General features: G+C 41.4%; 1 pseudogene; it reads right to left on the bottom strand.

Moving 5' to 3' along the window:
• Positions 1–2,511: 2,511 nt before the first annotated feature.
• On the bottom strand, positions 2,512–5,969 carry LOC149219411 (subtilisin-like protease SBT2.6; annotated as a pseudogene).
• Positions 5,970–11,723: the final 5,754 nt, after the last annotated feature.

Here is an 11,723-nt window from a genome sequence, read left to right as displayed (position 1 = left end):
GTAAAATATAGTGTTTATAGTATCTTGGGATACTATTTACCAACGACTACTACTTCATACCCTCCTTATCATTATACTCTTGATAAGTGTGAAGCCTCTAAAATTACAAAAAAATGTCACATGGGTGAAGATCTCAACATGTTTAGATAACTTATATGTGATTCAAGCACAAAAGAGAGCAAAAGCAAGTTTACAACATCATGGTCAAATGTGTTGAAATCTGATTTAACCAACCAACCCACTCAAAGTGCTTGGCTGAGTGTAGCAACCACATAACTTTATAATGTACACATAAATACCTAATTAAGGCAAGATATCTTAAGTTTTGTAGTTGATAGTTCTATATTTTGCTGACTGAGGAGGTTGTTAAGCTTGTAAGAAACAATTCATAGATGATCAATAACATTGACCAGCCTTTACTGCATAATCTTTTAAATTTTCCAAAACATTACATAAAGGAAAGATGAACCTCTGTTAAAACATGTGGTCATAAAAGAAATTGAGGAATATTATTTATCTAACTCATATCTACATGTTGGTCAGTTGATGACCATAAATGCAAGTAAAGATGTCATCTATATAAGTTGTCCAATGCATATCCTTTAAAGTTAGGGTTTCTTAAAAGGATGGTTTTAAATTTCACATGAAAACGATAATTTTATCATAACTAGAGCTTAATAAAACCATTCATGTTAAAGCTATGAGTATTTCAACTTTAAAGTCACTGTTGAGGTACACTAGGAAATGTAGCTCATGTCAAGTTCAAGCATAGAATCCCTATAAAAGTGGTCATACTTTCTTAATCTACTCTAAATTCTCCAAAATTTTGAACAAACAGTTTTGATTGTTAAAAAACTTTTCCTTTTGCTCTCCTCTCTTAGGTCTTCAAATTGAAAGTGAAGTAAATTGTGAAAATGCACTACTGGTTGGAACATTAGTGTTGTGCATTCCTAAGCATTGATGGTGGCTGAAACTGTGCCATGGTACAACTAATCTCAAAGAAATTGTGCCACAATCTACCCAGTTTCCTGGCATCCCAGGGGGCAACCAACAAATTTACATTCTATTTCACAAGAGACTTGCAACAAGAATCTAGGATCAAGTGGCTTGTTAATCAAGAATGATCTACAATATCCCAACATTCAAACATATTGGAGCATTTGATCTCCCTATCGAAGATTCTTTGGTCTGTAACTTCATCTTATAATTGATATCATGTAATCATTTAAAAAAAAATCCAACCAAATTAATTTTCCAGAGAATTCTATTGAACATACCCAAGATGAAGAAAATCTTGGAGTGATAGTTCTTCACATTATTTACTATATGTTTGACTTTTCTCTGAGAAAAAATACTGAATTATAACTTACTAGTTAAATAAGAGTTCATGTCAATTTTTTTAACTCAGATATTGGCCTCTAGTGATTCTGTTTCATCAATTTTATAGATGGAAAAATCTAGCAAGATGAACACAAGTCGCTATAAGAATTCTCTGTGTGGAAGAACAGGAAAACAATTGTTTGATTAAAGCCATCTATAAAATGCTCATGACTATGTTGACTCGAAATAATTTTTATTGTTATGTTCTTAATCACTTATTATTGTTCTATTCTTAATCAGTTATTTTCCAAGACCATAGATGCAATCCTATCAACTCAGGTTCAACTAGAAGACATAATCATTATCCAACCATGCACAAAAGGCTACAATAACAAAGAAAGTGTAAGAAGGCATACATTTGTTTCTGTTCATTATGAAGATATGAAATTTCACAATAATCTCCTGCAGACTAAAGTTGTGGCCTTAAATTCTTGAGTTCCTACAATGGGTGACAAATCAAACCATCCAAAATTTGAGATAACCCTTTTAGCATTAGACAATTTCACTTCGAACTATTTGTAGAATGATGTTTTCCGTAAATTCATTCTAGCATCATGAAAAATGTAAAGATAAGATGAAATGTATTTTTTGAAAAAGGGTTTTCAATTTTTTTAAGTTAATAAAAAATTGCAAATGGAGAAATGGAGACAAATGCAAATATCTAAAACAAGTTACAATAAACAAATGAAATGGAATTATACAGTGACTACATCTCATGCTGGAATAAGCAGCAGAAGGCGAGTTGAGCGTTGCCCCTCACGCTTGCAGTCTCAAGATCAATTCATCTCTTCAGTTCTAGAATTCATCATAGAGCTACAACAACTCCCCTCCATGCCCAGTCTAGGAAGGCATGATCATTTCACCAAGTTCTTCTGCTCTAAGGGTATTTCGGCCTTGAATGGTATAAGAGTATTATAAAGGGTTCTTTACAAGTTACAACTCCCACTACTAGTCCAATGAACTCTTCTAAGCCTGGAGCACTCACTTGATGGTATCATCAAGCTCTACATTAGGAATTTTATTGTGATTGTGAGAATTTCACACTCTTCCAGACTCGAACTCCCTTTCCCATTTCTTCAATATGTTCCTATACTTCCTGTCAATTCTCTTCTACATTGTACAAGGCTTCCTTCACAGGGCACACGTTGAACTGGTAATGCGTGCAACAACATTTCTATCAATACTCAGAACTAAACAAAGAAATCTTACATAATCTTCATAGACTGCATAAAAAATGAGGCCTGGATCAAGCACAACCTTAGGGTTCACTACACCACTTCCACAATCAAGGGGTGTGGCAAAAATAAGAGTTATTGGACTATCTTCTCCAGATTGATTTTGTGCTTGCAGGGGCTTCCCCATGTGGTCAACAACTACTGATTTTGTTTGTAATGTTGATTTGATGGTAGTGGGGCTCTAATCAGGATGCTTCTGCTTCACTAAAGCTACTATGCCAACTATATGTGGTGTCACCATGCTTGTCCTTGATATCATGGAAAATCCTTCTCCTTGATAATTGACTTCATCAGTGCCATTAGGAGACCATGCTGCCCATATTAGAGAACCAGGAACCAGAATATTTGGCTTTAAAACATCGGTGTCCTGAAAGCTGGAATCCTTAATATCTGGCCCTCTAGAAGAATAGAATGCTACCTGAGGAGTTGTACCTTGATATATAGGCTTCAACCCATTTCCAATGGAAGCCTTAGCTCCAAACCTTGTGATTTGACTTGATGGACATGGAAAATTTTAGGGGCTAATGTTCACCCGGTGGGCTAAGTTTCCATGATTTTTCCACAAAAAAGATTCGCCAATTTCCAATTTTTATAAAAGACGATTTGCCCAAATTTTAGAATATAAAATTATTTTACCTTAAAAATAACCAACATTATATAGAGACTATATATAAAATCATTATAAATTTGAATAATTTTACAAATATATCAATAAACATTTGTATAGTTTGCATATTAGGGATTGGTGAGAATCCCCAAAGTTTTTAAACTTTAAGAAAATTTTCCATCCTTAAAATTTTCCTTGTTGATGGATCCCTTATTGTTGATATATTATAGTAATCTACAAGAATCTGTGTTTGATCTACTTCTTTTATAACAATTCCTGGAATTCCCACTGGAACTAGATCAAATTTAGCTCCCGAATACTGATTCTCCACAGCCAGAATGAACCCAGCTGCACCTAAACTCTTTACAATTTCTGATAGGCATCTTACAGATGCAGCACCATATGCAAATTTGTATGAATATCCACAAACTAGAATGTTCCCCTGAATCATAGTCTTGTTAAAAGCTTCAGGGTTTTGGCAATCAGATGGACTGGATATCACATAAGAAGAATTTAGCATTGCATCAATTCCTGCAATGAGAAAATAAGACTGACCTTTGCGTGTTGAGGGTGAAATCCAAATCCCTGAAAGAGATTTTCCATTTCCTAGAAAAAGCTTATTTTTGTAGCTACGATCATCTACACCAGCTGCTACTGAAGTTATCCATGGACTAAATGATACCATTGTTTTGGGATATCGACCATTATTTCCTCCAGATTTTACTACAAAAACTCCTGCTTTAACAACAAAAAGAAGGGCAACATCAAAAGGATTGAGAAATGTAGCACTTTGACCATTTGGAGTATTTGGTCCAACGAAAAGGCTCAAAATGTCTACACCATCTTCAACAACCTGATCAATTGCAGCCACCACATCTGCAATAAAACCTCCAAATTGCCTATACAAGGCCTTGTAGACAACAATATGAGCACGAGGAGCCATGCCACTTGCCTTCCCAAATTCATATCCATGCATCCTCACTGGCACTCCATAATTCCCTTTTGTTGTTGCAGCTATATGACTTCCATGCCCATCCCCATCTAGAGGAGAAGCAAAATCATAAGCAAGGTTAAATGATCCCGCTGCAATCGCAACAGCTACAAAATGTTGAGCACCAACAATCTTCCCGTTACAGAAATTCCAATTAGTATCAGGGTCAACCTCACATTTTCCTATATAGCCGGGAACAAGTCCATAATATGGAGAATTGTGAATTGCAAATCTTGGATGCTGAGGGTAGATCCTTGTATCAATAATTCCAGTGACAACCCTTTCCCCTATTCTCTCTTCCCCTCCTCCACTTGGCCACACTCCAGATGGAAGGCCCAAAAGCTCTAGCATGTTAGTTTTCAACCTTTGAACTTTCTAATCCTTTTGAACATGTTTTACTCTTGTAGTTTTCCTTAGTTTTTCTTCATGTTTTGGAGACATTTGCACAACAAACACATTGAAAGTATTACGGTAGATGTAAAGATTCTTAAAGGTACCAGTCTCAAGATGCTCCTCTAGAAGCATGTCATGTTGCTTTTTCAAGTTCCGAGAATAGAATTCAATAGCTTTACTTTTATTGTCAAATTTCTGTCTGGACACAGCAGTAGCTGCAAAGCGTGGTATGAAGCCTCTGTATCAGCAGAGATAAAGTCTGAAGTAGGTAAGGCGGGAAGTAACAGACGTGTAAGGGAGGAAAACGTTTGCAAATAGGTATGGCGGAGGATGTCGTGCGAGTCGAGAGACACAGAAACGTGAGGGTAGGGAAAAATGGGTTGAAAGCAAGCTTTACAGATGGAAAATTTCTATTAGTTGGAGAGACAAATAGATGAAAAAATTTAACTCGTTGGAAGGGTGAAATTCAAGCTCTCCCATTGGTTGGGGTGAACAGTGTTTTCCCACCCTAAGCCAGCAAAGAAAATGCCTTTCGGCATAAAAATGATACCAATTGTCTCATCATTTAAAATAAAAATAGGGGCTACATATTAGCTACTGTGTGCCTCTTAGTTTTTTTTTTTTTTTTTTTTTAACGGTAACGGATATCCTTTATTTAAAAATCAGGGTGAGCCGAGACTAATTCGGCTTAATTACAATGCTTTCCTTTCCTAATTCCCGCCCTGGAGGATTCTGCGGGCCTGAGAAATGCCTGAACCTCTCAGAGCTCTGCTCATTTCCGACAGAGAGGCTAGATTTGCTGTGTTTTTAGCTGGAAGGCAATGAGGACTGAGACGGTGGATTGCTGGCTGTTGTGCGCGGTTCATATCAGTCTCTGGCCAATGCTTTCTAGTGAGAAACCTTGCAGCTTGGCACGATGACGCTGGCAAGGAGGTATCCGATTTGCAAAGTCCTCCATCCGGCTCCTTTCGGACTACAGAGTCGTCCTCATTGCGGATATCGATTGAGACCATTTGGATATCGAGGAGAGGTGCTTGTGCCGCCTTCAGAGTCAAGGAACTAGACTTCTCTGTTCGGATCTTGAACTTGCAGGCCTCCTTTTTTTCCTGGCTGCGCCTTCCATGTGCATTGAGATTGAAATAAAATTACCCCAGAAGTATCTGTGCCCATTTTGGAGTGGCCAGTTCAGGTAATGTGCCAGAAGTATCAAACATATTCTTCTCGAGCCTATGCAGGGTGCTTACTCCAGTCTTCCTGCTTTTTGGTCTGATCTACCCTTGTGCTACGGTATGCTGTTTGAGATAGCACTGTTGCCATTGTAGTTGAGAATTGCCGGAGCTAAAAGGCAACCTTTGTTTGCCATTTCATCTGCTTCCTTATTCAAGCTTTTGAGGATGTGGAATATTTTATAGGAGGTAAAATCTTGGAGGATTAGCTTTAGTCTGTTCAGGGACTTGTTGAGGATTGCATTATTGAACTGATCTTCTGAGTTGATCTTCCTGATGAGGATTTCAGAGTCACCGAATACTTGGCATTCTTTGATGCCTTCGTCCCTGACTATTTGACAGGCTTTTGTGAGGGCAAGAAGCTCTGCTTGGTTGTTTGTGGAGATGCCGAGCCCCCAGCAGAAATGGGCCTTCCTTAGATTGTCAGCGAAGTAAATGACTCCTCCAGCTCCCGCAGCCCCCGGATTTCCTTTGGAGGCACCGTCAAAGAAGATTGAAGTTGTATTTTGGATCTTCCACCAGATTTGAAAGGCATCTTCAGTTTCTCTGATTTTCCAAGGAGGAGGGGGGAGGGGAGGGGGAAGGGGACGGACTTTGCTAGAGGGGCAGGGGCTGTGGAGATTCAGCCATTCCTTTTCAGAGGGAAGAAGGGAGGATTCAGAGATTTGAGAATACTGGAGGACAGATTCAATTAGAAGGCCTTTGGCTATTGAGGCGGTTTTTGCAGGAGAGCGAGAGGAGTTATTGAAAATTAAGTCATTCCAAATTTACCAGCAAACAAATTTGGGAATGGAAAGCCATATATGAAGCCACAAGGATTTCTTTGGGATGGGTTGAGGGTAGAATTGGAGCCATCCAGAAAAAAGGTCTGCTATGGAGCTGCGCTGGGGCGGGGAGACAGGCAGTCCAAGTAGAGTTAGTGTCCATACTTCTTTAGCAAAAATGCAGTCAGTAAACAGATGGGGAGCTGTTTCTCCTGAATTTTTTCACATTGCACATCTGTGAGGCCCAGCAAAGTTACGCTTTGATAAATTGTCCCCTGTGAGCTGTTTATTTTGCATGAGGATCCAAAAAAAGAAATTGACTTTGGGAAGTCCCTTGGCGTTCCATACCTGTTTCTAGAACGCTGGTGTTCTCGTGCTGTCTTTTCTGATCTGAAGGGTAGAGTAGCCCAAAGATGGTGTGTAAAACCCGGTTTCGCCCCATCCCCATCTGTCTGCAATGTTGCGGTGTACTGGCGCTGCATTTAGGAGCAGAGATTTGAGGATTTCGGTTTGCTGTTGGAGCTGCTCTGGCACAGGAGGAATTTCCCAATCAACCCAATTCCCTTTGCTGTCCCACGCAGAAATGTCGTTCAGCTTTCTTATTCCTGCATCGTGGAGCCAGTTTCTGATGTCCCGGATTTCTGTGTGGGAGCTGAGTGGAGGCCTGTTCATTATGCGATCTTTCCAGAGAAGGGTCTTTTCCCCATTACCCGGGATGCGGTATAGATGTTTGCTGAAACTACTCATACTTTTCCTACAAAGGTTCCAGGTATTTGTGCCTGCTGTTGTGTTGTTTGCTGTCAGGTGTCTAAGGGAGATCCCCTGCGCATATTTGGCGATGAATGTTTCGCTGATCTGATGAGTAGGATCTGAATATATTTTCCACAAGAGCTTGCATCCAAGAGACAGGTTCGAAAGAGCAGGATCTCTGATTTGAAGCCCGCCTTCCAGGATTGGCCGCTTGACTAATTCCCAGTTTGCCAGATGGATTTTATTTTGATTGCCTCTGCCTCCTTTCCAGAGAAAGTCTCTTAGAAGACAAGAGATCTGCTCCACGATGTGTTTCGGGGCCAGAAGAAAGGAGGCTTGATAAATGGGAAGAGCATATAAGACGGATTTGAGAAGGATGATTTTCCCTCCCTTGGTTAGCCAATAGCCTCCCCAGAAGTTAATCTTATCTTTAATTTTGCTAATGACCCCCTGCCACAGAGATCTGTTATTGACTCCAGGTGTGAGGGGTAGGCCTAAATATTTGATGCTGTCCCATTGGGCGAAGCACTCAAATCCTAGGATTTGGGCTATATTATTGAGGTTGTGCTGACTCACATTCCATCCGAAAATCGAGCTTTTTCTGTCATTTACCGCAGCTCCTGATGCTCTACAATAACTTTTTATAACAGCATCAAAATTGACTGCTATTCTAGTGGAGGCTCCTCCTAGAAGAATAGAGTCGTCTGCAAAGAGAGCATGATTCATTGGGTTTAGAGCACTTGCGATTTGGATTCCAGGGAGATCACCTGTGTTCATTTCCGCGGCCAGCTTCCTGCTGAGCGAATCGGCCATAAGAATGTACAAGAAAGGTGAGAGGGGGCAGCCTTGCCTTAATCCGCGGTGAGCTTGAAAGAAGGATGCTGGATGACCGTTGACCATGGGGGCGATCCAGGGGCAAGAGATGCATGCTTTGATGAGATTGATGAATTGAGGAGGGAAGCCGAAGGCTCGTAGGACTTGGAGAAGATAGGCATGGTTGACTCTGTCAAATGCGTTCGCCATATCAAGCTTGATCAGCATCCCCTTCTCTTTCCTCTGTTTGCTGGAGTGGATAGCTTCCTGCACTTGGATGATATTATCCAAGATGTGTCTGCCTTTGACGAACCCCCCTTGGGCTTTGGATATTAGTTTGTCTAGAAGGGGTTTGATTCTATTTGCCATGATTTTTGACAGAATTTTATAGGAGGCATTGCACAGGGAGATGGGCCTGAACCTGCCAAATGTTTCCGGATTGACCTCTTTTGGTATTAATGCAAGAAAGGTGGAATTGATGCCTCCCCCAATCTTGGCTTTCCCAAAGAATCCGTGTATCATTTTCAGCAGGTCTGTTTTGATGATGTCCCAGCAGACTTTGAAGAAGTGAATTGTGAAGCCGTCCGGCCCGGGGGCCTTGTCTGAGTCCATTGCCCAAATAACCTTGATGATTTCTTCTTCAGATACTGGTTTCAGTAATGCCTGATTGTCCTCATGGTTAATGAGGTGGGGAATATGCGAGAGTAGATTTTCAGTATCCTCTTTGCTTCCTTCATGCCTTGTGCCATAAAGATCTTTGAAGTGATTTTCAGCTGCAATTTTTATCTGGTCAAATTTATTACAGATCTGCCCTTCATCATTTTTGATCTCTGTAATATGATTCCGAGAGAGACGGGCTTTGTATTGTCGGTGAAAAAAGGAAGTATTTCGGTCTCCTGCCCTTAGCCAGAGGCTGCGAGATTTATGTCTCCAATGCTTTTCTTCCCTTCTGATGGATTGATGGATGTTTCTTTGGCAGGCAGCTTCTTTGTTTAAAATTTCTGGGGTGATGTGAAGCCCTTCCATACCTATTTGCAAGGTTTCCAGCTGCTGGACATCGATTTTTCTCTGGTGGGTGGTGGGGTTCTGAAGTTTCCTTAGCCACTTCTTTAGAGCTTGTTTGGTGGCTTTTAATTTTTGCTCCCACACGTAACTTGGTGATCCATTGATGGGGATATCCCAAGTTGATTGGATAGTTTCCATGAACCCTTCTTTTTCGATCCATAGTGGGTTAAATTTAAAGGGGATGGGCCCAAGGTCTTCTTCAGGGGCCAGAAGGAGAAGGATAGGCTTGTGATCCGAGGAGAGCTTGGGGAGAATTTTTGTTGATATGAGGAGTTTTTCCATCAGCAGGGAGCTTTGAATTAGAAATCTGTCCAGCCGGGCAGCGATGTGATCAGGCCCAGTTCTGTTATTTGTCCAAGTATATTTGCCTCTCACCGGGGCAAAATCTAGAAGATCCCACTGTTGCATTATTTCCTCTACCAAAGGGAGCATCTGATCTCTGTTGTTGTTTCCCCCCTTTTTTCTTTAGGCTTCATGACTAAGTTGAGATCTCCTCCCAGGACAATATTTTTTGGGGAGTGCTGATCTAAAAAGGCCAAGAGAGTATTCCAACAGTCTCTTTTTTCTGCATAGTTAACAAGAACATATAAATTGAATAAGGCTATAGATAACTTACTTTCTAGATGCTTTAGCTCCGTGAAGATCCAATGTTGCGTCTCATGGGAGTTTGCCAGATGAAACTGATCTTCCGACAAGAGGGTTGCAACGCCTCCCGAGGTTCCCCTTGAGCTGACTGCTATACCTTCATTCTTTTTCCATTTAGATTTGCTGATATCCTTGAGAGTTTGCCCATCGATTTTGGTCTCTTGGAGTAGGAGGATGTCTGAGGGTTCTATTTTTATTAGATCTTTGACGGCTTCAATTTTTGGTGGAGTCCCTAGGCCTCTACAGTTCCAAGAGACTATTCTCATTATTTACCTGGCGAGGGGTTTGGGAATCCTCCCTTGGTGGATCTTCCTCTAGTATTTCTTCCTATGGTCATCTCTATTGTAGATTGGCTGCCTTGCATTTTGAGACGCTCTGCTTCCTCCTCCCTGACTGCTTTGTGGGTCTTCCTGCCTGCTTTCTTCGAGGGTCTCTCGTAGGTCTCTTCCTCTGAGGAGTCTGAGGGTTCTGGCAATTTTTTCTTCTTTGTTATATCTGCATATGAGAGCCTAGAGGGGCTGCCCTGAGGAGAGTCTAGCGGTGCTTCTCCACCTCGTTCTTTATTTGCCTGTGGATCTTCGGCCTGTGCTGGTATGATCAGCTCCGTTTCTAGGGGTTCTGAAGGAGAGGCTTCTTCAGGATTTGAGATCTCATCCGATTTCTATTGGGTTTCATTTTCTTTGCTGGGTTTTCCTTGATTGTTCCCCTTTGTGGCTCCTTTCCCTGTTGCTTTTGCATTGCCCGTTTTCTGGATTGTAGTCCATTGATCTCCCTTGGGGGGATGACTTTGATCTTCCGATTTTTTCTTGCAGTGTTTTGCGAAGTGGCCATAGCCGTGACAATGTCTGCATTTAAAGGGGATCTGCTCGTAATCCAGCTCTTGAATATGGGACCATCCTGCCACAGTGAGTTTTATTGCTTCGGGTAGTCCTTCTTCCAGATCTACTTCCACGCATATTCGAGCGCAGGAGTATTGGTCTTTCCTTGCAGCCTGGTCAATGTATTTGCCCAGAGAGTTGCCGATGATTTGGAGGGATTTCTGACTCCAGCAATGCAGGGGGAGATGGGGAAGCCGCACCCATACGGGAACTGCAGAGGGGACATCCTGGGTCGGATCGAAATCTGGGGACCATTTATTTAAGTATAGTCCCTGTGGCCCCATGAAATATGGCCCGTTCCTGAAGATGAGGCTCCGATCTTCTGCTAATTCAAAGACAAAAACAAAGAAGCCTTTACCAACGAAGTAAGATTTAATTCCTTCCTTGATCAGAGGGATCCAGTTTCTCTTGATCCAGTCTTCTACAGATTTGGGCGATGTCCAGAGGCCGGTGAACTGTCCTATGAGCCCTCTATCTGCTAGATTCAGAGCCGAGCAGCAGGTTTCTTCCTCGGGGAGAGCCACCGTGGGAATGCAATCTTTTTTTTTGACGAATTTCTGTTGTTGAGCAGAAGGGGGGCGTCTGTTGCATGCTTCGATTATTTTCTGAAACTCTATGACTTCTGGAGGGAGGGGGGGAGGATCTGCCTCCCCATCACCAGGCATGGCTGCCCAGGGCCGCTACTGTATCAGAACGCGGCACCAAGAGGGACGGCGTAAGGGGTTAGGTCACGCAGAGTGCTGCGCGGTTCCGATCCGAGCCTGTCGGAGCTCAGAGCCAGCGTCGCTCCGTGTAAAAGATACACCCAATTACAAAACACATGTGTGCCTCTTAGTTTAAATGTAACTAAATTAAAGTAAAAAAAATTAAATTCATGTTAGTATTAAGGTTTAGATTTCGGTTAATTTAAATTCTATTGATTGGTAAGTTGAAGTATTTGGTAATTTGATTCTATTGATTTTATTTAGACCATATT

This window comes from Pinus tabuliformis, chromosome Q (assembly GCF_031772625.1).
Source record: "Pinus tabuliformis cultivar Carrire ecotype Pingquan chromosome Q, CPIR1, whole genome shotgun sequence".
Classification (NCBI taxonomy): domain Eukaryota; kingdom Viridiplantae; phylum Streptophyta; class Pinopsida; order Pinales; family Pinaceae; genus Pinus; species Pinus tabuliformis.
Note: the sequence above shows the minus strand (reverse complement) of the source record. Positions and strands in the feature narration are given on the sequence as shown.